Source organism: Pongo abelii, chromosome 16, assembly GCF_028885655.2.
Source record: "Pongo abelii isolate AG06213 chromosome 16, NHGRI_mPonAbe1-v2.0_pri, whole genome shotgun sequence".
Classification (NCBI taxonomy): domain Eukaryota; kingdom Metazoa; phylum Chordata; class Mammalia; order Primates; family Hominidae; genus Pongo; species Pongo abelii.
This window is the reverse complement of record NC_072001.2, coordinates 14,218,324-14,245,131: the sequence shown is the minus strand read 5'-3', so window position 1 is coordinate 14,245,131 and position 26,808 is coordinate 14,218,324. Positions and strand designations below refer to the sequence as shown.

Genomic DNA, 26,808 nt, shown 5'->3' with positions numbered 1-26,808 from the left:
AAGTAAGCAAAGAATAAATATATGGGTTTCACCGGGTTGGAGAAAGGGAAGAGATTATGAACTCCATCCATGATAAAGAACTCCTATAACCCAAAACAAAAAACTCAATTAAAAAATGGGCAAAAGGGCCAGGCACAGTGGCTCATGCCTGTAATACCAGCACTTTGGGAGGCCTTGGTGGGTGGATCACCCAAGGTCAGGAGTTCAAGATCAGCCTGGCCAACATAGTGAAACCTCGTCTCTACTAAAAACACAAAAAATTAGCCAGGAATGGTGGCAGGTACCTGTAATCCCAGTTACTCAGGAAACTGAGGCAGGAGAATCACTTGAACCCAGGAGGTAGAGGTTGCAATGAGCCAAGATTGTGCCACTGCACTCCAGCCTGGGCAACAAGAGCCAAACTCCGTCTCCAAAAAAAAAAAAAAAAAAATGTGCAAAGGATTTGAACAGACATTTCTCCAGTAAATGTATACAAATGGTGAATAAGCATGTAAAAAGATGCTCAGCATGACTAATCATCAGGGAAATGCAAATCACAACAACGAGATGCTGTACCTACTCACACAAAAAAGGATGGCTATCATCAGACAAGGAAAAAAAAAGAAAAAGTGTTGGTGAGGGCGTGGAGAAACTGGAACCTTGGTATACGGCTGCAAGAATGTAAAACAGTGTAGCCACTGTGGAAAACAGTTTACTGGTTCCTCAAAAAGTTACATCTACTGCCAGGTGCAGTGGTTCACACCTGTAATCTCAGTAACTCAGGAGTCTGAGGCAGGAAGATCACTTGAAGCCAGGAGTGTAAGACTAGCCTGGGCAACACAGTGAGAGTCTGTCTCTAATTAGTCAAGCGTGGTGTTGTTCACCTGTAGTCACAGCTACTTGGGAGGCTGAGGCAAAAAGATCACTTCAGCTCAGGAGTCCAAGGCTGCAGTGAGCTATGATTACATCACTGCATTCCAGCCTGAGCGACAGAGTGAGACCTAATCTCAAAAATAACAATAAATAATAAGTTAAACATAAAACTACCACATTATTGGCCAGGCGCGGTGGATCACGCCTGTAATCCCAGCACTTTGGGAGGCCGAGGCAGGCGGATCACGAGGTCAGGAGATCGAGACCATCCTGGCTAACACGGTGAAACCCCGTCTCTACTAAAAATACAAAAAAATTAGCTGGGCGTGGTGGCGGGCGCCTGTAGTCCCAGCTACTTGGGAGTCTGAGGCAGGAGAATGGCGTGAACCCGGGAAGCAGAGCTTGCAGTGAGCCGAGATTGCACCACTACACTCCAGCCTGGGAGATGGAACCAGACTCGGTCTCAAAAAAACAAACAAAAACAAAAAAATCTATTGACCAATTCCACTCCTAGGTATAGACACAAAGAATTAAAAGCAGAGACTCAAGACACTTGTAAACCAATGTTCATAGCAGCATTACTCACACAAGTCAAGAGACGAAAGCAACCTGAGTGTCCACTGATGAAGGGATAAAATGTGGCTTACATATATAATGGACTAGTATTGAGCCTTTAAAAGGAAGAAAATTTTGACACATGCGGATGAACCCCACAGACCTAAGAAGTTCAATAACCCAGTCACAAAAGGACAAATACTGTATGATTCCCCTTATAAGGAGACACCTTGAGTAGTCAAATTCTGAGACAAAAGTAGAATGGTGGTTGCTTGGGGGCAGCAAGGAGTTAAGTGTTTCATGGATACAGAGTTTCAGTCAGAGAAAATGCAAAAGTTCTAGAGATGGATGGTGGTGATGGCTGGGCAACAATGTGAATATACTTAATGCCAATGAACTGTGCACATAAAAATGGTTAAAATGGTTAAGTTTTATGGTATGTATATTTTACCACAATATTTAAATTTTTTAAATTACATTTTTAAAAATTGTTAACAGACCAGGTGTGGTGGCTCACGCCTGTAATCCCAGCACTTTGGGAGGCCGAGGCAGGCAGATCACAAGGTCAGGAGATCGAGACCATCCTGGCTAACACAGTGAAACCCCGTCTCTACTAAAACTACAAAAAATTACCCAGGCATGGTGGCAGGTGCCTGTAGTCTCAGCTACTCGGGAGGCTGAGCCTGAGGCAGGAGAATGGTGTGAACCCGGGAGGCGGAGCTTGCAGTGAGCCGAGATCCCGCCACTGCACTCCAGCCTGGGCAACACAGTGAGACTTCATCTCAAAAAAAAAAAAAAAAAAAAATTGTTACCAAAAAATTACTAATAATCCATCCAAGTTATTTAGAAAAGGAGTGTCAGATCAAGCTTTCCAAAGTGCCAAAACTCAGAAGATTACCTGGTTGCTTGCCCCATACCCAGCTGTCCAGAATTCACTTGGCACTATATACAGGTGTAGGAGTTTCTTCTTCATCTTTTTTCTCTCTGTCATCCAGATCTTCTTTCTTTGTTCCACTTTGTTCAACACTATCATCTGCAGAATTAAAAAATTTTTAATCTGTAACCGCTTTTCAGAATGCCATACCATTAGTCAGTCTCTGCAAATGTCCCTCCCCGAAAAGTTAAACACACATCATGAACTGAATGTTTGACAACTTAAAAATAAAATACATCAGTCATATCTGTAACAGATCCAGTAAAATTTTCATAAAGAAACCAAAACATTGGCCGGGTGCGGTGGCTCACACCTGTAATCCCAGCACTTTGGGAGGCTGAGGCGGGTGGATCACGAGGTCAGGAGATCGAGACCGTCCTGGCTAACATGGTGAAACCCCACCTCTACTAAAAATGCAAAAAATTGGCCGGGCATGACAGCGGGCGCCTGTAGTCCCAGCTACTGGGGAGGCTGAGGCAGAAGAATGGTGTGAATCTGGGAGGCAGAGCTTGCAGTGAGCCGAGATGGTGCCAATGCACTCCAACCTGGGTGACAAAGCGAGATGCCATCTCAAAAAAAAAAAGAAAAGAAAAGAAAAGAAACCAATATATCAAATTATTTAAAGCATGTCTTCCAAAATGATATTCCATCAACTTCCTAATGGGATTTTTAAGCCATTCTACTGAAATCAGTTTCTTAAGAGTGAAAATTACGTAGTATAGATGACTTCTATAAGAAACATCAGTTAACATTTAATTATAGTGTACAGGTAGGCTTACAAATAGAAATTATTTAGAAGCAATAAGATTGTTAAACAATTTGATAACACTGGTGATGAAAACAAAATGACACCTAAAAGGTACAGAAATAGTTTGGTGGTAAAACTTTTCATATTGAAATATAGAGACCCCTCTGTTATCTGAAATAAACATGAACAAAAACTGACACAGAAAATCAGTTCAAGTAATAATTAGCAAAATATTTACCAACCGTTTTCATTTGCATAAATAGGGCAGAATCATGAAATTTCAAAGATACAATATTCGTATTAATATTCATAACTATATATAGTTATATGTAGGTATATACACATATATAACTTTAGTCAGAATTTTTATGGTAACAAATAAACTGTGTGCTATTTAAGTCGTATTTTCCAAAGAATAAACAAAAGTGTAATGAAGAAATAGTGGTGCATTTCAAGTTCTTAACACAGATGACACCTTGGTAAACTTTTTAGATCACAATATTTTTAAGTCATTAAGACCATCTAAAACTATGCCTTAACTTGCTTCGGAAAACAGTTCAGCACATGACCCAACTTTCACACTACTAGGTCTTTATCCTAGGGAAATGGAAACTACATTCACACAAAATCTGTACAGAAATGCTCACAGCAGGATTACAATTGGGAAAGAAAAACGGAAACAACCACAAGGTCCTACAATAGCAGAATGGATAAACACCATGTGGTACATCCAAATGATGAAATACTACTATTCAGCAATATAAAGAACCATTAACACACAGAACAACTGGTAAATCTCAAACATATAACTGGGAGTAAATGAAGATGGTTTCAAAATGTTACTTAAAATACGGTTCTACTTACATGACATTCTCAAAAAGAATACCCTACACCGATGGAGAACAGATCAGTGGCTGCCAGGGTAGGAGCCCAGGGAACATGTGATAAAAAGGAGCACCTTAAGGGAGCTTTTGAGGTGATGAAACTTCTCCATCCTGATGATGGTGGGGGTTACATGAATCTATAGAGGTCAAAATTTACTCAACTAGATACCACAATAAAATAAATTTTATATAAGTTTTTTAATTAAAAAAACATCAGCTGGGTGCAGTGGCTCACACCTGTAATCCCAGCAATTTGGGAGGCCAAGGCGGGCGGATCACAAGGTCAGGAGTTCGAGACCAGCCTGACCAACATGGTGAAACCCCGTCTCTACTAAAAATACAAAAATTAGCCAGGTGTGGTGGCATGTGCCTGTAATACCAGCTACTCGGGAGGCTGAGGCAGGAGAATCGCTTGAACCTGGAAGGCAGAGGTTGCAATGAGCCGAGATCATGCCACTGCACTCCAGCCTGGGCGACAGGGCGAGACTGCGTGTCACACACACACACACACAAAAAGTTAATGGTTCTCATTAATATTAAAGTTTCAATGAAATTCTACAAACATGTATTTAACATTCAGCGTATTCAAAGCACTTTTATACTAAAGTAAAAAGATAACATCTAAAAAAAACTTTAGAAAAACCTATCACATACATATAACTAATCGATGCAAATCTGGCTTTGGAAAGGGTCATGAGAAAATATCTAGGTCCAGGGGCTGGGCACGGTGGCTCACGCCTGTAATCTCAGCACTTTGGGAGGCTGAGGCGGGCAGATCACTTGAGGTCAGGAGTTCAAGATCAGCCTGGCCAACATGGTGAAACCCTGTCTCTACAAAAATACAAAAATTAGCTGGGTGTGATGGCCGGCACCTGTAATCCCAGCTACTCAGGAGGCTGACGCAGAAGAATCACTTGAACCTGGGAGGTAGAGGTTGCAGTGAGCCGAGATTGTGCCACTGCACTCCAGCCTGGACCACCGACCACCGAGTGAGACTTCATCTCACAAAAAAGAAAGAAAGAAAGAAAATATCTAGGTCCAGGTTAGGGAGGACAGCTGGAATACAGTCTGGTGGAATCATATCAGAGCAGGGAGCTGCATCTGGAGGGCTGGAGTAGGGTGTGGCCCCACTCTAGAAAGAAACTGAGAAACGCATCCTGGGTGAAGCAAGAGCAGAGTCCCATTCTACAACAGGTGAGCATTTATCCCGATCTGAGAAACTACATGCAAATTTATAAGTCTCACTTAGCCTCTTATTTTCCTTAACAACATGTAAAATGAAAGAACAAACAATTCAGAAGGTTAAGACATGAAATACACTGAATTCAGAAATCATACACAGAAAGGTAGGAAATGAATGGAGGAAAAAAGCAGCTAATGGAGAGTGAAAATGAGCCAGGTGGGCAGCTCACACCTGTAATCCCAGCACTTTGGGAGGCCGAGGCGGGCGGATCACTTGAGGTCAGGAGTTTGAGACCAGCCTGGCCAACATGGTGAAACCCCATCTCTACTAAAAATACAAAAATTGGCCGGGCGTGGTGGCAGCCACCTGTAATCCCAGCAGCTCTGGAGGCTGAGACAGGGGAATCATTTGAATCCAGAAGGCGGAGGCTGCAGTGAGCCGAGATGGCACCACTGGATTCCAGCCTGGGCAACACAGTGAGACGCTGTCTCAAAAAAAAAAAAAAGGAATTTAATATGTATAAATCTATCTATAAATATTTTCTAATAATAAAAAACACACATCATGCCACACTAAAAATAAAGACATTTACTGAGTGCCAAAAAATCTCCCTAAAAATCCCAATCACTTGGGATCTACGTAAAGAACAATTATGCTCTGCTTTCTAACCATGATTTTTAAAAGAACAAAGGGCAAAAAAATTCATCAAATGTGGGCCAAGCGCGGTGGCTCAAGCCTGTAATCCCAACACTTTGGGAGGCCAAGGGGGGCGGATCATGAGGTCAGGAATTCAAGACCAGCCTGGCCAATATGGTGAAAGTCCGTCTCTACTAAAAGCATAAAAATTAGCTGGGCGAGGTGGAGGGCACCAGTAATCCCAGCTACTCAGGAGGCCGAAGCAGAGAACTGCTTGAACCCAAGAGGTGGAGGATGCAGTGAGCCAGGATCATGCCACTGCACTCCAGCCTGAGCGACAGAGCAAGACTTCCTCTCGAGAGGAAAAAACAACAACAACAAAATTCATCAAATGTAATGAATAAAACACATAGTTTAGATTTTTCCATGTACTTAGTTTTTCTAAGAGCATCTTTTGGAACTACTGTTTCACAGAAAACACTTCGGGGAACGTTTTAATTTATTAACAAATACTGGAGGGCTAGGAGGAAGAGGTTAAAACTTTTTAAAATATACAGAGTGAATCACTGATATGTGCCCAAAAAAAAAAAAAAAAGTTGCTGATTCCTGTCATGGAAGGCACTGTCATATGGACACTGTTAGCCTCAGCATGTGGAGGTCCAGAAAGGGAAAATTTCAAGTCAGATAGAATTCTATATATACCATTTATTTGGAGCCTTCAGCCCTCAAGATCCTAACATCATGACCTCAGTTTCAACACAATTGTCCTTAGTCCTTGTATTGGTTACAAATACAAACCAAACAGCTCAACTGAACTAACTCTCATCTCTCCAGAAACACAAACACAAGACCTCATAAAATGAGTGAGTTTCTACAGGCCATAATTACTGAACTTACTTCTCCAATTTTCCCCTCCACAGTTAACTCAACAGCTCAAAAACTGTCAGTAACAACAGTCACTGATATGGTTAGGAGTGTGGCAGATTTCTTAACCAGCAATAATAAATAGGAAAAAAATTTTGCCTATTCATATATCTCAAGTTTCGTGCACTTGCAAGAAACTAATTAAAAGGCAGCCGTGCACAATTTACAAAAACAGCCATAAAGACTGTTAACATTATAAGTTACAGGAAATAAACCTGCTCCTCTAATATAGCAAGATACAACTGACTTCCCCTTACATGCCCTAAAAAAAAAGCCTTACCCGAGAAATTTAATGGAAGCAGAAACACATCAAGAAAAAGACATGTCAAACCCCACCTGTATATCTGTTTGCAACCATTTGGAGTCAAGTCGAGCCTGGGCAGCCAAACAGAAAGATTCAGAGGGCATCTTTTCTCCAGCTTCCTCCCAGTTCTCAGGCCTGCAAGTAAACATACATGTTGAAGACCTAACGCTTTTTAATAATTTACAAAGACACTCCCGAAAAAGTTTAATGCAGAAAAAAAAAAAGAGAGACAGAGAGAGAACAGAAAGAGGGGAGAGAAGAGCTGGGGGAAGGGAGTGAGGGGGAGAGAGGGAAAGAGGGAAGAGATGGAGGGAGAGGGAGGTTCGGGGAAGGGAAAGCCTCCTTCCAAGGTAGGCAGGGTGTGCCGCGTTTCTGCACCACGCTGGCGAGACCTGGAGAATGGACGCTCACATGAGGCCAAGTCACAATGTCATCTGCCCTCAAATCCAAAAAGTACACACACACGACAGGAAGTCCATCGTGTTAACGGACAAATGACAGCAGCATAAATCTGCCGCTTTACCCCACAGCAGGGCACGTGCGTGAAACAAATTACTCAAAAGGATCGCCAGTAGAAAAATCCACAGCCACCACCACCTAGAGACGAAGAGAGGCCGGAGGCTGCGCCGCGGACGGTCAGCGCAGGCCCAGGTGCGGCCGCCGCGCCCACGCCCACCAGCCCCGCGCCCGCACCGCCCCCGCAGCTGGCGTCCCCGGTGTCCCAGGCCAGGACCTGACGCGCTGGGCCGGGCAGCCTCGCCCCGCCGGCTTGCGGACACAGCCACACAGCAGCCGCAGGCTCAGCCCGCGCCCACGATCCCGGCGCCTCTCGAGGCCCGAGGGGCGGGCGGACACGGGACTACCTCCCCCCGCGTACGGCCAATCGCAACGGGGCTGCTCCGCGGGCGCAGCCAAAGGGGAAGAGAAGCCCTTCGCGGCTCCTCCGGACTCTCCGGCTTCCCGCAATCCCGTTTATCTTCCTGCTTGGTGCTCACGGGCTGCGGCCAGGGCCAACCGCGGGCGCCGGAAGGCGGGATTTCCGTTGCACGCACGCCCGCCCGCACTCCCACAGGAGACTGTCTCTCCCCGCCCAGCGCTCTTAATTATGCCGCGGGTGGTTGCGCTCACGCCAACTGGAGCTGTTCAGGGATCGAGTGGCGAGACCAGCTCCCCTGGGGATGAGAACGGATCTTTGTGTGGTCGGCTGGGGACTGAAGAGCTTCCTGGTGTGTGTTCAACTGAATGCAGCAAGAGTCTTGGGCAGATTACATGGAGCAGCTGTGGAAGCACTCGGCAGGGAATCCAAGAAAGAAACACCTCCAGCGACCACGAAACAAAATTGAAGAAATATAAAACAATGTAGGCCCGGCAAAGTGGCTCACGTCTGTAATTTTCAGAGCTTTGGGAGGCTGAAGCGGGAGGATCCCTCAAAGCCTGGAGTTGGAGGATCCCATGTTGCCCGACTGGGCAACATAGCAAGACCCTATCTCTTAAAAAAAGAAATTAACAATTAGCCAGGTGTGGTGGCGCACACCTGTGATCCCAGCTGCTCCAGAGGCTGAGGCAGGAGAATCGCCTCAGCCTGGGAGATCAATGCTACAGTGAGCTGAGATCATGCCACTGCACTCCCAGCCTGGGCAACAGAGTGAGATCCTGCCTCTAAGAAAAATACTGGCCAGGCCTGGTGGTCACGCCTGTAATACCAGCACTTTGGGAGGCCGAGGCAGGTGGATCATTTGAGGTTAGGAGTTCAAGACCAGCCTGACCAACATGGTGAGACCCCTTCTCTACTAAAAATACAAAAATTAGCCTGGTGTGGTGGCACGTTCCTGTAATCCCAGCTACTCGGGAGGCTGAGGCAGGAGAATCGCTTGAACCCGGGAGGCGGAGATTGCAGTGAGCTGAGACTGCATCACTGCACTCCAGCCTGGGGGACAGAGGCTGCAGTGCAGCCTTGACTTACCGGCTTCAGGTGGTTCTCCACCTCAGCTTTGCCAGTAGCTGGACTGCAGGCACATGCAACCACGCCTGGCTAATTTTTGTATTTTTTGTAGAGACAGGGTTTTGCCATGTGGCCCAGGCTGGTCTCAAACTCCTGGAATCAAGTGATCCGCCCGCCTCAGTCTCCCAAAATGCTGGGATTACAGGTGTGAGCCACTGCACTCGGCTAATAGTAATGAACTTAGAACACAAGGAAAAGATGTTATTATTTTCTTAGTTATATTTTATCTATATTTTCTAATTTTTCTAAACGTGTAAAGATGAAATTCTATTCTTAAAACTCAATAAGACCTCAGAACAAAAAAAATTGGAGTATAAATATTTATTTTAGTTAACTTGTACAAATTCAGTTTCTGGAAAAGGAATGGAATAGATTTTCTGAGAAAAAAAAAATCCACCACTTTGGCCGGGTGCGGTGGCTTACGCCTGTAATCCCAGCACTTTGGGAGGCCGAGGCGGCAGATCACCTGAGGTCAGGAGTTCAAGACCAGCCTGACCAACATGAAGAAACCCCTGTCTCTATTAAAAATACAAAAATTAGCCAGGCATGGTTTCAGGCACCTGGAATCCCAACTACTCAGCAGGCCGAGGCTGGAGAATCGCTTGAACCCAGGAGGCAGAGGCTGCAGTGAGCTGAGGTGGCACCATTGCACTCCAGCCTGGATGACAAGCAAAACTCTCTCTCAAAAAAAAAAAAAAAAGAAAAAAAGCAAAGCCGACTGGCTGAAAGTATTAAAAAAGAAAATGATCCACCAATGTGCTATCTACAAGATAAACATTTTAAATTAAAATAAACAGATTGAAAGTAAAAGAATACAAAGATACAACATTCAAATAGTAACAAAAAAGAGCCGAAGTGGCTGTACTAATATCAAATGAAATACACTTTAAATTAAAGCAGGGCTGGGCATGGTGGCTCATGCCTGTAATCCCAGCATTTCGGGAGATGGAGGCAGAGAGATTGCTTGATCCCAGAAGTTCGAGATCAGCCTGGGCAACATGGCATAATCCCATCCCTACAAAAAATACAAAAATTAGGTGGACATGGTGGTGCCCACCTGTGGTCCCAGCTATGTGGGAGGCTGAGGTGGTAGAATCACGTGAGCCGGGGAGGTTGAGGCTGCAGTAAGCAAGAGCCGGGGAGGTTGAGGCTGCAGTAAGCCAAGACCAGGCCCCTGCACTCCAACCTGGGCAATAGAGTGAGACCCTGTCTCAAAATAAAAAATATAAAAAGAGGGTTGAGAGACAAACCTTCTTGTTTGGGATTTGCTTCTCATGTAGTACCTTCTCTGAACACCAGATGGCATGAGATCATTGGTCATATCTGGGCCACTGTATCAGAAAAATTGTCATTCAAGAGCAAATGTGAACCTTTCGAAGACGCAGACACCCATTCTGTAACACACCGTCACTCGTTGAGTTTTGGTAGCTTGCGGATGTCCTGCAGTAAGTGATTGGAGCTGAGTTTTAAAATGGGTTTCTGTTTATATCTTGTTAATATCTTGATGTCTAAGAGTTAATATCTTGATGTCTAAGAGTTTTGTGTGCCCATACGGTATTTATTATTTTCTAGGCTTCTGAGATAAGTTGCAGAGGAAGAAGTTTACTCTGTGTCATTGAATGGTATTTGAATTTCACTTGCCTCCTTGTTTATATTCCCCTCCATTAGTATAGGAAAGCTACGACAATTATTAGATACAGAAATCATTTACTTTGAGGGTATTTCAATTACTGTTGAAAACACCTTTTGTTGTTGCTGATGTTAACTTATGGTAAGCTCCTAGAATAGAATTGTTCCCCTCACTGCAGTGTGTTTTTTCAGCTGAATTATTTTATATGTTGACATTTCTGTGAAACACCCTTTGTGTTTGTCATGTTAGATTTACCAGGAAAGAAAAATAGAATATTTTGCTGAGTGTTTAAATAGAAACAACGTTTTAAATAGTGATATCTCCTAACTCTGAGAGAACAATAGATTTCTTCTTAGGAAGCCTTCCTCAGTGAAGAGTGTGCTGTGCATTGTTGTATCTGGGATGGGAGAATGTGATCTAATGGTTAATTAAAAGCACCTTGTTTCTTTCGGAATGAAAATCTGAATGAGGAGGAGAAAAAAGAACAGATCCTTTTCATATCCCAGCATTATGATGTTTGTAGGCTGTGGGTCCTAACAAATTGTAGCTGACAAAATACAGGAGTTTTAATAACACACCCAAAGCAAATGATTGTGCTTAATATTAAAGCAACAGATTATCCTCAAGAAGGTAATATTAAAAGCTTTCTGACCTGAATGGCCTAGTGGAAATATCTTTCTAGGCCATTCAGGTCGTAGGCTTGAAGCTGCATCTGCATCCCTCTTTCCTTGTAGGGAAGAAGGTGATTGATGTGGCTGCAGGCTCCACCCACTGCCTGGCTCTGACTGAGGACAGCGAGGTCCACAGCTGGAGGAGCAACGACCAGTGCCAGCACTTTGACACCTTGCGCGTGACCAAGCCAGAACCTGCAGCATTGCCAGGACTGGATGCCAAACACATAGTGGGAATTACCTGTGGGCCTGCCCAGGTACTGAATATAGAGGTTGATTTGGTATTTTGGAGGATTTTGGATTCCAGTTGTTCATTATCAGTATATAGGAAATACCACTGAGTTTTGTTTGTTGTTCTTGTGTCCTGCAGTTGTGCTAAACTCATTTATTATGAGCTTCATTGTAGTTTCCTTGGGTTTTCTTCATGGACAATTAAATGCTATCTGTATAGAGGGGCAGTTTCATTTCTTCCTTTCCAGTCTGCTTGCCTTTTATGTATTTTTCCCAGCCTGATTGCCCTGGCCAGGACTTGCAGTGTGAAGCTGAGTAGGAGAGGTGATAGTGGGTGCCCTGCCTTGCTCCTGACTGTAGGGGAAAGCAGTTCAGTCTTTCACCATCAACTGTGATGTTAGCTGCGCATATTTATGTAGGTGCCTTATTACCAGATTAAGGCAGTTTCTTTAATTCCCCCCAAATTTTTTTTTTTTTTTTTTTTTGAGACAGAGTCTCGTTCTATGCCCAGGCTGGCATGCGCTGGCGTGATCTCGGCTCACTGCAAACTCCGCCTCCTGGGTTCACGCCATTCTCCTGCCTCAGCCTCCCGGGTAGCTGGGACTACAGGTGCCTGCCACCGTGCTCAGCTAACTTTCTGTATTTTTAGTAGAGACGGGGTTTCACCGTGTTAGCCAGCATGCTCTTGATCTCCTGACCTTGTGATCTGCCTGCCTCGGCCTCCCAAAGTGCTGAGATTACAGGCGTGAGCCACCGTGCCCGGCCTTAATTCCCCCTTTTAGAAGCTTTTGAAAAATCCTGAATGGGTGTTAAAATTTGTTAAATGCTTTTAATCCAAATGAAATGGTCATGCAGTTTTCCTTCTTTAGTGTGTTAGTGTGGTGTATTACATTGATGATTTTTACTTTCCTTTTCTTAAACTTTTTTTTTTCTTTTTTAGAGATGGGGTTTCACTATGTGGCCCAGGCTGGTCTTGAAATCCTGAGCTCAAGTGATCTGCCTGCCTTGGCCTCCCAAAGTGCTGGGATTACAGGTGTGAGACACTATACCAGCCTGATTTTTAAATACTGACCAAGCCTTGTGTTACTGGGATAGGGATCACTTGGCCACAATTTACTACTCTATTTTTTTTTTTTTTTTGAGACAGAATCTCACTCTGTCACCCAGGCTGGAGTGCATTGGTGCAATCTCAGCTCTCTGCAACCTCTGCATCCTGGGTTCAAGCAATTCTCCTGCCTCAGCTTCCTGAGTAGCTGGGATTAGAGGTGTGCACCATCACACCTGGCTAATTTTGTTTGTTTGTTTGTTTGTTTGTTTTTAATAGAGATGGGGTTTCACCATGTTGGCCAGCCTGGTCTCCAACTCCTGACCTCAAGTGATCCACCCTCCTTGGCATCCCAAATTCCTATGATTATAGGCGTGAGCCACCGCGCCCAGCCCTATTCTGTTTCTGTATTGCTAAATTTGACTTGGTAACACGTTTTTGAGGATTTTTCTATTGACGCTCATCATGCAGTTTTCTTTCTTTGTATTATACTATCTCGTCTGACTTTCTGTCAGGGGAAAGCTGACCTTATACAAAGTATTGGCATGTGTTCCCTCATTTTCCATTTTCTATAAGGGATTGTGTAGAATTAGTGTTATTTCTTCTTTAAATGTTTTTGAATCCGTCTGAACCTGGAGATTTCTTTCTAAAAGATTATACGCCGGGCGCGGTGGCTCACGCCTATAATCCCAGCACGTTGGGAGGCCAAGGCAGGTGGATCACCAGAGGTCAGGAGTTTGAGACCAGCCTGGCTAACATGTTGAAACCCCGTTTCTACTAAAAATACAAAAAATTAGTCGAGCTTGGTGGCGTGCGCCTGTAATCCCAGCTACTCAGGAGGCTAAGGCAGGAGAATCACTTGAACCTGGGAGGCGGAGATTGCAGAGAGCTGAGATTGCACCAATGCACTCCAGCCTGGGTGACAGAGTGAGACTCCGGCTCAAAAAAAAAAAAAAAAAGATTTTGCAAATTCAATTTATTTAACAGATATAGAACTATTGAGGTGACCTGTTTGTTTCTAGGAGGATTTTCCTGGTTTGTGGCACTCAGACATTGCTTTATTTCATCTAAGTTGTCTGATTTTTACATGTCAAGTTTTCCTTAGCATTCTCTTGCTAATCATCTGAATTCTGTGGGGCCTGCAGTGATGTCCCTTCATTCATTCCTGATACTGATAATCTGTGTCTTTTCTGTTTTTTTCTTTGTCAGTTTTGCTAGAGTTTTTCAATTTTATTGATCTTTTCAAAGAACAATCTTTAAGTTTCATTAATTTTTGCTTTGTTTTTTTGCTATCAATCCCATTGGTTTTCTGCTTTTATCTTGTCATTTGTCCCTTTGGCTTGTTTTGTGTTCACTTTGCTCTTTTTTAGTTTCTTAAGGTGGAAACTTAGATTGCTGATTTAGACCTATCTTTTTTGTAATATATAATGATTTGATGCTATAAATTTTCCTCTAAGCAGTGCTTTAATTAAACCCACAAATTTTGATGCGTTTTCATTTATGTTCAAAGTATTTTCTAATTTCTTTTGAGAATTGTTCTTTGACCCATGGATTATTATTATCATTATTATTATTTTTCTTCAATACGGAGTTTCACTGTTGTTGCCCAGGCTGGAGTGCAATGGCATGATCTCGGCTCACTGCAATCTCTGTCTCCTGGGTTCAAGCGATTCTCCTGCCTCAGCCTCCTGATTAGGTGGGACTACAGGCGCCCGCCGCCACGCCTGGCTCATTTTTTGTATTTTTAGTAGAGACGGGGTTTCAACGTGTTAGCCAGCATGGTCTTGATCTCCTGATCTCGTGATCCGCCTGCCTCGGCCTCCCAAAGAGCTGGGATTACAGGTGTGAGCCACTGTGCCCGGCCTCAAGATGCCAGTTTTCTAAAGTGAGAAAAATTAATTTTAAAAATTAAGTTGTATGTTCAATATCGGTGTGAGATCAGATAAACCATGTGTCTTAGAGAAGGAAAGGTTTGAAAGTATAATTTTTATAGTTTCTTATTTATCTATATTTTCCTATATGATTGTTGTTGAAATATCTTAAATTTATTTCACATTACAATTGTCAAATATGTGAATTCATGAGCCACCTGTTGAAGACCACTGAAAGAATATAAATAAATAAAATTGGTAGCTCATTGTTTTTCAATAACGTGTAAGACTAAGCTCTGATTTTTTTATTTTGCCCATATTCCTATCTAAGGGGTCTGGGGAGTCATCCCTTACTAACCATAAATTCTCATCAGATGGATTTTATTTAACCCTATATATCATGGCTTACTTTGCAATCTGACTCTGGCATAACATTATGTGACAAAGAAGAAAGTAAAAAAGAATTTACCCCAAAAGCAAGTTTCTTTGCCATATTTTGAAATGGTCCTGCAAAGCTGCCCTTTGTTGGGGGACATACGCATCTGTAAAGAATCTCTGTTGACATAGCTAGATCTTTTTCTTCCAAGCCCTCCCAATCCTGAAGAAATTAGTAGAAGTCTAGCATTGTTTAAAGGTCTGAATAGGAAATACTTGTCATCTATTATCTCTAAGGGCAGCCACTATAAGACTTCAGAAGAACCTTGGTATCCACAATCTTTTAGCTTAACCTGAACATTTCCTTTCCTTTGATCCCAGGTTTTTAGACAAACTCAACCAATTGTCAATTGGAAAATGTTTAAATTTACCTATAGCCTGAAAGCCCACCCATCCCTGCTTTGAATTGTCCCGCCTTTCTGAACCAAACCAATGTCTTTCTTAAATGTATTTGATTGATGTCTCATATCTCCCTAAAATGTATAAAACTAACCTGCACCCTGACCACCTTGGGCATGTGTTCTCAGGATCTCCTTAGGGCTGTGTCATGTGCCGTGGTCACTCATATTTGGCTCAGAATAAGTCCCTTAAAATATTTTACCGAGTTTGACTCTTCATCGACACTTGTTTTATTGAATGAACTGGATTTCCATTGTTAATATTACCCTAATGTAAAGAGCAGTGAAGTAACAGACTTTTTGTCAGCCTTTTACTTACAGAGCAGATGACCCTGTGATCTGAGCCCTAATTCCTAACAGGGGATGCTTTGGAATGAATAAATCAAGAGGTACCTTGAACTGGAGATTGGTCCTGCTTCATGGTAGCATTTTCCCAGAAAATATGTCTCCATAATAAAAAAGAGTGACTGAATGGCAGATGAAGGTATCCAGTTATAAAGCCAAGAGATAAGCCACCCATTCCAGAATTGCTACTTCCTCCTTTATCTGCAGTGATCAAGTGGCAACTGTGACAGTGTCAACAGGTTGTACAGTGCACAAAAGGGATGTTCTGGCTGAGAACAGAAGGTCTGCAAATGAGTGGATAAGAGAGCAAAAGGAAGAAGTCCTAAATTGAGGAGAAACTGTCCTTTAGGCACAGGAAAAGGAAAATGGGCAAGAAGAATAAAAGATTTTAAAAAGAAATGAAGCTGGAAATCTATCATCATAGCCTAATCCGTAAATACCCCACAGATGTTAGAAGAATGCCAAGCATTCCTGAACTTGATAGACACAGATATAGATAGGTAGGTAGATACATAGAGATAGATTAATAGATAGGCAGATCCATACATACATACATGCATACATAGGTAGCTACATAGACACATAGATGTATTGAATTGTACACATACACGTGTATATATCATATGTACCTATGTATGAGAGAGACAAGTGAGATATTAAATTATAATTAGCTAAAGACCATTTACAATACCCTATACAAAGAGAAATATCTAAAGTGTTTTTGGATAATTAATTCCATATTCTTTAGCAACTCATCCAATTTCCCTCTGGCAGAGATTGAGGGCAAAGACGTTTCAAGCCGTTTTACAATGAGTCTCAAAAAGCAGTAAAATACCTTTATTCTGAGCATCATTTTAAACTTTTTAGCAAGTTGATGCTACTGCGACTCTTATTCCTGTCACCAGAGAAGCAATTCAGAAGAAGTGTTAATATTTCGGAAGTTGCTTAAACTTCCTGTAAAGTGATAGGCCTGACCTTCTGGGGTTAATGTGAGAATCATAACAGTTAATACACGTAAAGTACCTAGAACAATGCTTGACATACGATAAATGCTAGTAAGTGTTAGCCATGATTAGTATTTTCATCAGTCAAAAATGCCTCTTTTCTGTCTCACACCATATTTCCCTAAAGTGCTCTGCCATTTCCTTATCTTTAACCATACTTCCCACTCTTGCTCCAATATTTCTCTTTTATATTTTTATTCCTTCATATACTGCTTCTAATACCTTCCTACTCAAACAGAAAGCTGCCTCTTTCCTTTAAGAATACCCACTAGTAGTCCCTAGAAAGATTATTCTTCAGACACTTACCATAAGGTGGGGTGGGGTTAGCAATCACCTTTTTTCATGCTGCCATTTTAAAAACTACACTATCTCAGTCTCCTTATGTTCAAGATAACACCATTCATAATCTACCCCTTCTTCATTGGGCCTTATGCCATCATGTCCACATTTTTGGAATACACAAACACCTGTCATTTTCCTTGAGACCCCAGAGCCCTGTGCAGGTGTCATCCAATTACCTGGCCTCACTCTTTTGTAACTGATGCGTCAATGACTACCATCATCATTTATGCATTTCTCACCTTAATTAATGGGGAGGGGCTGGGCGCAGTGACTCACGCCTGTAATCCCAGCACTGTGGGAGTCCAAGGCGGGAGGATTATGAGGTCAGGATATCGAGACCATCCTGGCTTACACGGTGAAACCCTGTCTCTACTAAAAATACAAAAAATTAGCCAGGCGTGGTGGCGGGCGCCTGTAGTCCCAGCTACTCAGGAGACTGAGGCAGGACAATGGTGTGAACCCAGGTGGTGGAGCTTGCAGTGAGCCAGGATGGTGCCACTGCACTCCAGCCTGGGCAACAGAGCGAGACTCCGTCTCAAAAAAAAAAAAAAAAAAAAAATTAAGAGGGAGCTTGCCTGAAGGAAATCATTTCCTAGTACTGAATTATGATATAAGTGCCTTTGCTGAGACATTTTATATATATGGGCCATTGAACTATGATACTCTTCAACAATATTTTTGTATTAGGCAACAAGATGGATTTCATATGACTATTTGTTGTATTGTTCTTTTATTAAAAGGAGTAGGGCATGGCCCGAAAACTTAATTCAAGGAAAGAAATTCTGTTGGAGACTAAGGCAATGTAGTTCAAGTTTGTAGCCTCCTGGTGATTCGATTTGACCAAGGCTAAAATTTGTAATACCCAGAGGAGTGACAGCCTTCAAATGATTTTCTGTAAGTATTAAAGTTGAGGTGTTTATTAAATGTCCACTTCTGTTTGGTGACACTTTAAGATTTTCTAGTTATTTTGAAGACTCATAAAATTCTAAAAAAAAAAACTTAGTAAAAAATAGTTTCCTCAAAATAAATATATTGCTCACAATTTTAATGACTCAGCGTTAAAGGTAACAAGGAAAGGGGAATTATCTGTCTTAAACTATTTGTAATTGATAAATAAGAGGTTAAATTTTTCCCTGCAGACTTTTATTATTGAGCCATTATTCAATTATGAGAAAGAGTAAAGTGAAATGTTTGCCAAGTACTTATGATATGACAGATATAGTGCCAGGTTATTTTACATATTGTATATCACTAAATGTCAGAATTAAACTTGTGAAAATCAAAGCTGGCTAAAAGTAGGTATTTAACTTTTGTGGACTTGTTGAAACCCAATACAGAGATGTGTCTACTTAGGATCATGAAATCAAATATTCAGAAGAAATATATTTTTCATGCATATTCTGAAATCAGTGGCTGAAACCACAAGAAATAAGTGAACAGAGCTTATAAATATTGATTTATTGAGTTTATTCCCTTAGGTTCATATCACGGAGATGCTTAAAATACTTAAGCTAGAGTTATATTTCAAGTACTGCTATGTACAGATGTAATACAACTTATTTTACAGAGCTTCCCTTTGGGGGACAAGAATTATTAATGTATGTGGTTATCCTGAGCTCCCTCTTTCTGTGTGCTAATGGGGATTCTGGCTTTGTCTGCTCAATTTCCTCCCCATTGCTCTTCTCTGAAAAGGCACTGCCGGTGGCTGACAGTGATATTCTCTTTCGTTATCTCCACATCAGTACAATGATAAGAGGAAACTGGAACAAAAAGGCAGGAGGGGTGGTAGGTAAAGATTGAGAAGATGCATTTGAATAAGGCTTAGGTGAGCTTTCTTCCAGAAAAGAAAAAATATATATAGAGAGTCAGGAGGTGATAACAAATTTTAACCAAAATGATTTAAAGAAAGAGAGATATGGATAAAAGGATATAAAGATGTGTGCATAATATTTTATGTTTTATTCAGATATTACCAAAATACAAATAGACTCGAGGTATTTTTACATTATGTTTCATTATAATAGAATGACTTATATTTCTTTGGGTATATACCCAGTAATGAGATTGCTGGGTCAAATGGCAATTCTGGTTCTAGGTCTTTTAGGAATTGCCACACTGTCTTCCACAATGGCTGAACTAATTTACATTCCCACCAACAGTGTAAAAGCATTCCTATTGCATCTGTTTTTTGCTTCACTATTCACAATAGCACAGACATGGAATCAACCCAAATGCCCATCAATGACAGACTGGATAAAGAAAATGTGGTACCTATACACCATGGAATACTATGCAGTCATAAAAAGGAACAAGATCATGTTCCCTTTGCAGGGACATAGATGGAGCTGGAAGCCATTGTCCCCAGTAAACTAACACAGGAACAGAAAACCAAACACCACATGTTCTCACTTATAAGTGGGAGCTGAATAACGAGAACACACGCACACAGGGAGGGGAACAAAACACACTGGGACCTATCGGGAGGCTGGGGGCAGGGAGAGCATCAGGATAAATAGCTAGTGCATGGGGGCCTTAAAACCTAAGTGATAGGTTGATAGGTGTAGCAAACCACCATGGCACACGTTTACCTATGTAACAAACCTGCACGTCCTGCACATGTATCCCAGAACTTAAAATATTTTTTTAATTACATTTCAGTTTTTTTAAACCAGAGTGTTGTCATGCTATATCATGTGGGTCCCATCATTATAGGCATTATGTATTCTAATAAGATGGCAAGAGAAAAAATGTTTAAGCTGTTCAGGCTAGAGGTAAAATGGAAGAGTTGAGGCTGGTCTTGGCTGAGAGTCAGTTGAGTCTGGACTCTGGCCCTACCTGGCCATGTCTATGGATAAGTTTCTGAACTTCTTTTCTTCAAAATATAACCAGGCTAAGAGCAGCCTGATGGGAGTCTGACTGAGCAGGGTTTGAATCCCAGCTTTGCCATTTAGCATGATGAGATGTGAGGTAAGTTACTTAATTCAAGCCCCACGTCCTCATCTATAAATGGAGACAACAGTATCCACCTTCAGGTTGTTGTCAGGATTAATATAATTTATGTAAAGTATTTTACCCAACATTTGGCATATATTTTTATACAGTAATTGGCATATCTTTGGTATAAAATAAATGTTACAAAACATGAATGTTTTTCTTGTTATTGGTGTGGTACCTTGCATTTTCAAGTTGTCTTAGTCCATTCACATTACTATAACAAAACACCTTAGACAGGGTAATTTAGACAATTATAAAACAGAAACTTATTGCTCACAATTCTGGAGGGTGGGAGTTTAAGACTGAAGTGTTAGCAGATTTGGTATCTGGCAAGAGCTTGCTCTCTACTTCATAGATGGTGACTTCTGTGTGTCCTTACTTGGTGGAAGGGGCTAGGGAGATTTTGGAGGCCTCTTTTATAAAGGCACTAATCCCATTCATGAGGGCTCTGCCAGTCACATTCCAAAGCCTTCACTCTTAATACTATTGCATTGGAGATTGAGTTTCAACACATGAATTTTAGAGACACAAACATTTAGACCATAGCACAAGTCGGTATGTTTCTCTTTTGTTTAGATTTGCTGACAGAGAGAAATTGAGAGACAGATTGAGATTCAGTAAAGGGTAAAGTTACTGAAGTTGTAAAAGTATATTCAAGAACATTATAAGGGAAATGTATAGGGCATTGCAGCAAATAAAATATAATATGGATACTGTGAATGATTTCTAAAAACTCAAGTTTACAAAAAATATATTTTGAACACTTGAACTGTTTGAAACATTCAGTCCTTGTAGATCATGAGTGGAAGAACAGATTCTCTAAGCAGTGAAGAAAAATAGAGCAGTGGTCCCCAGCCTTTTTGGCATCAAGGACTGGTTTTGTGGAAGACAATTTTTTTCAGAGACCTGGTGGTGGTGGGGATGGTTTCAGAATGATTCAATCCCATTACATTTATTGTGCACTTTATTTCTATTATTATTACTTTGTAACATATAATGAAATAGTTATACGACTGACCATAATGTAGAATCCCTGGGAGCCCTGAGCTTGTTTTCCTGCAACTAGATGTTCCCACCTGGGGGCGATGGGAGATAGTGACAGATCATCAGTCATTAGATTCTCATAAGGAGCACACAACCTAGATCCCTTGCATCCTCAGTTCACAACAGGGTTCATGCTCCTATGAGAATCTAACGCTGCTGCTGATCTGATAGGAGGACGAGCTCAGGGGGTAACACGAGCCATGAGGAGCAGCTGTAAATACACTGAAGCTTCGCTCACTCAGCCGCCACTCACCTCCTGCTGTGCAGCCCAGTTCCTAACAGCCATGGACTAGTATGGGTTTGGAGAGCCCTGAAATAGAGGATATCCAGCAAGCCTTTTAAAAGAGTGAATTATTCCATTCCAACCTCTGGAATATAAAAGATAAATAGTCTCTCAGGAATTCACACTGTGTTGCCTTTTGCATTAAAAGAATCACCTAGGTTATCTGGAGCTTCATGTACATGGGTCAGATGTTGCTGGCATTGTCCTAACTCTGCATGGCTGTTCTCAAATCAGTCCTTCACCACCTCCATGAGATTCATGCCGTGAGACCCTAATTTCCTTCATTTTTTCAAAGATGTCTATTTTCCATGAGGACACATCTGCATTTTTAAGGAAAACTCTGGCTACAGGCCATCAGATGTTTTTCCCCCTGCCAACACTCTGGGTAACGTTAGTGCATTTGTGCAAAATACCTTCAACACCCTGGCCTTACACCTTTTGTTCTCCTTGTCTTCAATAACATGTATTTCTACTCTAATTTAGGCACCCACATTCATTGCCTCATCAGGAATGATGACATCTTCTGTAGTTATTCACATTGTATTTTTGAATTCCAGTGGCCCTCTCACCTTTGACTTCAATACCTGATTCTTTTAGTTCTTTAAAATTTTTATTTTCTCTTCACACATTATTTGATCTCCTGCAGAACACTATTTTCTTCCACCTTTGCCTCAGTTATTTACCAAATATCTCTCCTCCTTTTTTTTTTTTTTCTTTTGAGACGGAGTCTTGCTCTGTTCCCTAGGCTGGAGTGCGGTGGTGCAATCTTGGCCCACTGCAACCTCTGCCTCCCAGGTTCAAGCGATTATCCCGCCTCAGCCTCCCAAGTAGCTAGGATTACAGGCACCTGCCAACATGCCCAGCTAAGTTTTGTATTTTTAGTAGAGACGGGGTTTCACCATGTTGGCCAGGCTGGTCTCGAACTCCTGACCTCAGGTGATCCAACCACCTCGGCCTCCCAAAGTGCTGGTATTACAGGTGTGAGCCACTGCACCTGGCCAACCAAATATCTCTTAAGCACCTCAAGTGCTTTACAACATGGAATGCCAGAATACACCAGTTCCAAGCCAAATCCACATAGGAGTGAAAAATTCTGTTTAGATAAATGCAACTATTCAAACACATGCTTTCAAATAACACTTCCTCCTTAGTGCTGAGGGCCATCTTGATACTTTGTTAAAAGGATTAGATCAAGAGACAGAATAGAGAGATTGAGGGAGAGTGTGATGCTTTCTTTAATGCTCTGATCCTGAGTTAGATGTATCAGCAATGTGTCCTGGAGCTTTTTCTAAACCTCCTGTTTCCGCATCTACCACCTTCTATCACACTGGATTCTTTACATAGTTTCCACCACGACACTGTAAATGTTAAGGATGTCAAATCAAGATTGAATCTGGGTTTTTCCATTGCCTTTATATTATAGCGAAGTACCTGGTACATAGTTTATAGTTAATAAGTATCATCTAAGTGGATTAGTTACCCTACATTATCTTCCCAAATAAATGTTGATTTCAAATAAATACCAAATTTTGCCAACTGTCTATTCAAACCCACATCTTTCATTTTCAGGAAATGACATATTCTCTTTAATGAAAATAAGGACTTAAAGTATCACCTACCTTTATGTAGCTAGTCTCACCCTCCTATAAACTTACCTATAATTGGGTGATGAGTGATCCTTCCTCTTAACTAAATATAATTTTTCACTTGTAGAATTGATCTAGCTCATGCCTTTTATTATATCTTTTATCTTTCCCCATTTGTTATTGTGTCTCATATCCCTGCCTTCACCCCTTCCCACTTCTCTATCTCTTATTTTGCCTGTAAACATGATTGAGGCAAAATGATTGAGGTAGAATGACATAACCAAAACGAGGGTAATTTCAGAATGTCATTCCAATGTGAGAGATCTCCAGTGGGCCCTTTTATCTTCTAAAATCACCTTTTTTGTTATGCTATTCTCTAGCTTCCAACTACATTTTTTTTAAAGAGATGGGGTCTCGCTACATTGACCAGCCTGGTCTTGAAATCCTGACCTCAAGTGATCCTCCCATCTCAGCCTCCCAAAGTGCTGGGATTACAGGCGTGATCCATCACAGCCAGGCCCCAACTACTATCTTGCTGACCCTTTTCTAATTATCTTCTTTTGAAAGGAGTTTTCAATTTGCCACTTTACTTCCTAATATCCCATTCATGCATCAACCCAATGTAGAGTAGCTTCTATTCTAACTACTCTACCAAAGCTGTTCTTCCATACCGTTTCACTCCTTTCACTCAAAGTACCCCGTATTTTTGAAGAATGGTATCATTCATGATACAGTGTTCTCTAGTAAGCAGATTTGGACATGGGGATATATACTAGGGAGTGCCCTTGGATTACTACCTGTGAAAATGAGAAGAAGGAAGCTGGGTTGGGGGAAAGGGAAAAAGCTGGGCTGAAAAAAAGTCCTGGACCACAGCTTTGGCTCATCTCACCAGGGGACTTTGAAGATAAAATGGCCCACTGGCATCCTCTCACATTACAATGACATGACTGAGTCTTTATAGGCCCCAAGTCCCCTCCCCACCTCTTTCACCTGCCTCCTTGCCTCACCTCAATCAGTCATTGGATATGCGCCACAACTGGGAACATCAGGACCTTAGGCAGGGGGAAGCTCTGCAGCTGAGGTGACGTCTGAAGGGGCTCACAGCTGAGTCCTGTCTACTGACACAGCTCTCAGGGAGGACCTAGGTGATGCATCTCTGTGTATATCATATATATGAGTAATGATATTAGAGGTTTTATAATTTAACCTTTTTTCTCCTTTTTATCTTTAATCTTCACTGTATTTCAGTCATGGTCTTCAGGCTTCAAAGTGACCTTTAAGATTCAGCAAAGAAGATACAGCTTTTTAAACACAGGGAATAAAACAAGAACAACGTGATAGCATAGTGTAATGGTGCCATAGAAATAAACAATAAAAAATAATTTAAAGAGAGAACCAGGAATCAATTTCATAAATGCCACCATTACATTACTTAGGTTAAGCTTTTGAATTTATCTAGAAAAATGTCATTGGCCAAGACATTAACATTAGTAGAGGAATGCAAAAGTGCAAAATTAAAGTTCCTAAGAATCAAGTCCAGAAAAATAGAAAATGTGTAAAGGCTATTGTTCTCAGTTTGGCAAATAAAATAAAATAAAAAAAAAAAGCAAACCCAGAATTGGTTAATTTCAAATAACATTTCTAGTATTTCCCACACAATTTTTTTACATATTTTAAAATCACTAATATAGCATTACATTTTAAAAAGGCATATTTCAATACCTTACCTTGAAATCATAAGATGCATTTGTTCAATGAAATCTTACAGTAAAGCAGCATAAAAAATATAAATTGTACAGTGTGATATAAATGCAAACTATTTGATGTTCAATTTAATCATTTTTTTCAGGAACCGAAATATTAGTTATTACTTTAATGACTTAATATTAATTACAATGAAAAGAATATTGCCTTTGAGATCTTCCATTAATGATTCAGTTCCAAGGCCCTGGTTTCTTTATAAACTTCTAAATTCTTAAGAGAGAAATGTACTTGGCTTAAATTTAATCATTTTATAATACAGGTTCTGTATCAACTTAGTTTTTGTAGACACTCTATGGTATAAGAAGACAATGTTTCATTTTATGTCAATTTCTTGCATAAACTTGTTCAATTAATTCATTCAATAAATAGTCATTGAGTTCTTATCATGTCCCATGTCCCAGGTACTTTCTTTTTTTTTTTTTTTTTTTTTTTGAGATGGAGTCTCGCTCTGTCACCCAGGCTGGAGTGCAGTGGCACGATGTCCGTTCACTGCAAGCTCCGCCTGCCAGGTTCACGCCATTCTCCTGCCTCAGCCTCCAGAGTAGCTGGGACTACAGGCGCCCGCCGCCACGCCCGGCTAATTTTTTTGTTATTTTTAGTAGAGACGGAGTTTCACCGTATTAGCCAGGATGGTTTCGATCTTCTGACCTCGTGATCCTCCCTCCTCGGCCTTCCAAAGTGCTGGGATTACGGCGTAAGCCACCACGCCCAGCCATTCCAGGTACTATTAAAAACACTGATATTATATGGTGAAAAAGACTGACGGGGTCCCAGTACGTACTTTATATGGAACATACTGATGTCTTTTCTAAAACCTCAAGTATAGTCTCTGATTTGCCTATATAAAGAATGACAAGTTTTATTTTTACTTTCTGCAAAAATTCAGTTTCTTATTGTTTTATCATCATACATACAACTTTTATTCAAATATTCATCTAAGGGCCAGGTGCCGTGATCTCTACTAAAAATACAAAAAATATTAGCGGGCATGGTGGCGGGCGCCTGTAGTCCCAGCTACTCCAGAGGCTGGGGCAGGAGAATGGCGTGAACCCGGGAGGCAGAGCTTGCAGTGAGCCGAGATCGTGCCACTGCACTCCAGCCTGGGGAGAGAGCAAGACTCCTCAAAAAAAAAAAAAAAAAAATTAAAAAGAAAACCCGATATTAGGGATTTCACAGTGCTGTAGACTGCATGATGGTGCCCCCCAAAATTCAACTGTTGAAATGTAACACCCATATGATGATATTTGCAGGTGGGGCCTTACAGGGAGGGGATTAGATCATGATGGTAGAGCCCTCATGGATGGGATTAGTGCACTTATAAAAGAGTCCCCAGAGAGACTCCTGCCCCTTTCACCAAGTGAGGATGCAGGGAAGAGATGGCAATTCATGAATCAAGAAGCAGGTCCTCACCAAATCTTATGGCAGTTTGATCTAGGACTTCCCACCCTCCAGAACTGTGAACAACAAATTTCTATTGCCTATAATCCACCAATTTATGGTATTTTGTTATAGCTGTTTAAATAGATTAAGACACCTAGGATGGGAAACCCATTAATACTGTAATAGAGAGATGAGCTTTCTTTTCCTCTAACTACTTTTAAAGTCTAAGATAATTAGCAAACGATGTTTTGTGTAGCTATATTTTGATTTAAAATTATCTGCCTCAATTACTGATGAACTAACTTGATTTTTTGCCTGAGTTTTAATAACTGTGATATGTTTGAATCAATGTGAATTATTTGATCAGTTCAAAATATCCAAAAAAAGTGTGTCAGGTTAAGATCATGTGCATCTCCATGATGGGATTAGTGTTCTTACAGGAAGAGAGAGTGAGACCACAGCTCTCTGTCTTTCTCTATTTTGTGCCATGTGAAGACACAGTCAGAAGGCAGGAGCCTGTAGTCTAGGAAGGGGGCTTTCACCAGGGACTGAATCTGCCGGCACCTTGTGGAGGATTTCCCAGCCTCCAAAACTGTGAGAAATAAATGTCTGCTTAAAACACCAGTCTCTGGTATTCTGTTCTGGCAGCTTGAGCTGCCTAAGACACCATGATAATATAAAAATATTAACAAGACTAGCCTGGGCACCATAAGAAGACCCCATCTTTAAAAGTAATACAAATAATAATAATAACAACAAACAA

At 41.4% G+C, this 26,808-nt stretch overlaps 1 protein-coding gene across 17 annotated transcripts in view; it reads right to left on the bottom strand.

The window, feature by feature from the left end:
* LOC100456617 (E3 ubiquitin-protein ligase HERC2-like) overlaps positions 1-8,233 on the bottom strand; it is a 52,641-nt gene extending 44,408 nt beyond the window's left edge. For 13 of the 17 annotated variants that reach the window (XR_010137293.1, XM_063716364.1, XM_063716362.1 and 10 more), the window contains exons 1-3: positions 7,754-8,233; positions 7,053-7,155; positions 2,306-2,440 (exon numbers count right to left, since the gene is read on the bottom strand). The gene's annotated coding sequence lies outside the window, so the exon portion shown is untranslated. Of the gene's footprint in view, positions 1-2,305; positions 2,441-7,052; positions 7,156-7,412; positions 7,655-7,753 lie in introns of those variants that run through there. The other 4 variants (XM_063716357.1, XM_063716356.1, XM_063716361.1 and 1 more) reach the window with 4 other exon arrangements.
* Positions 8,234-26,808: the final 18,575 nt, after the last annotated feature.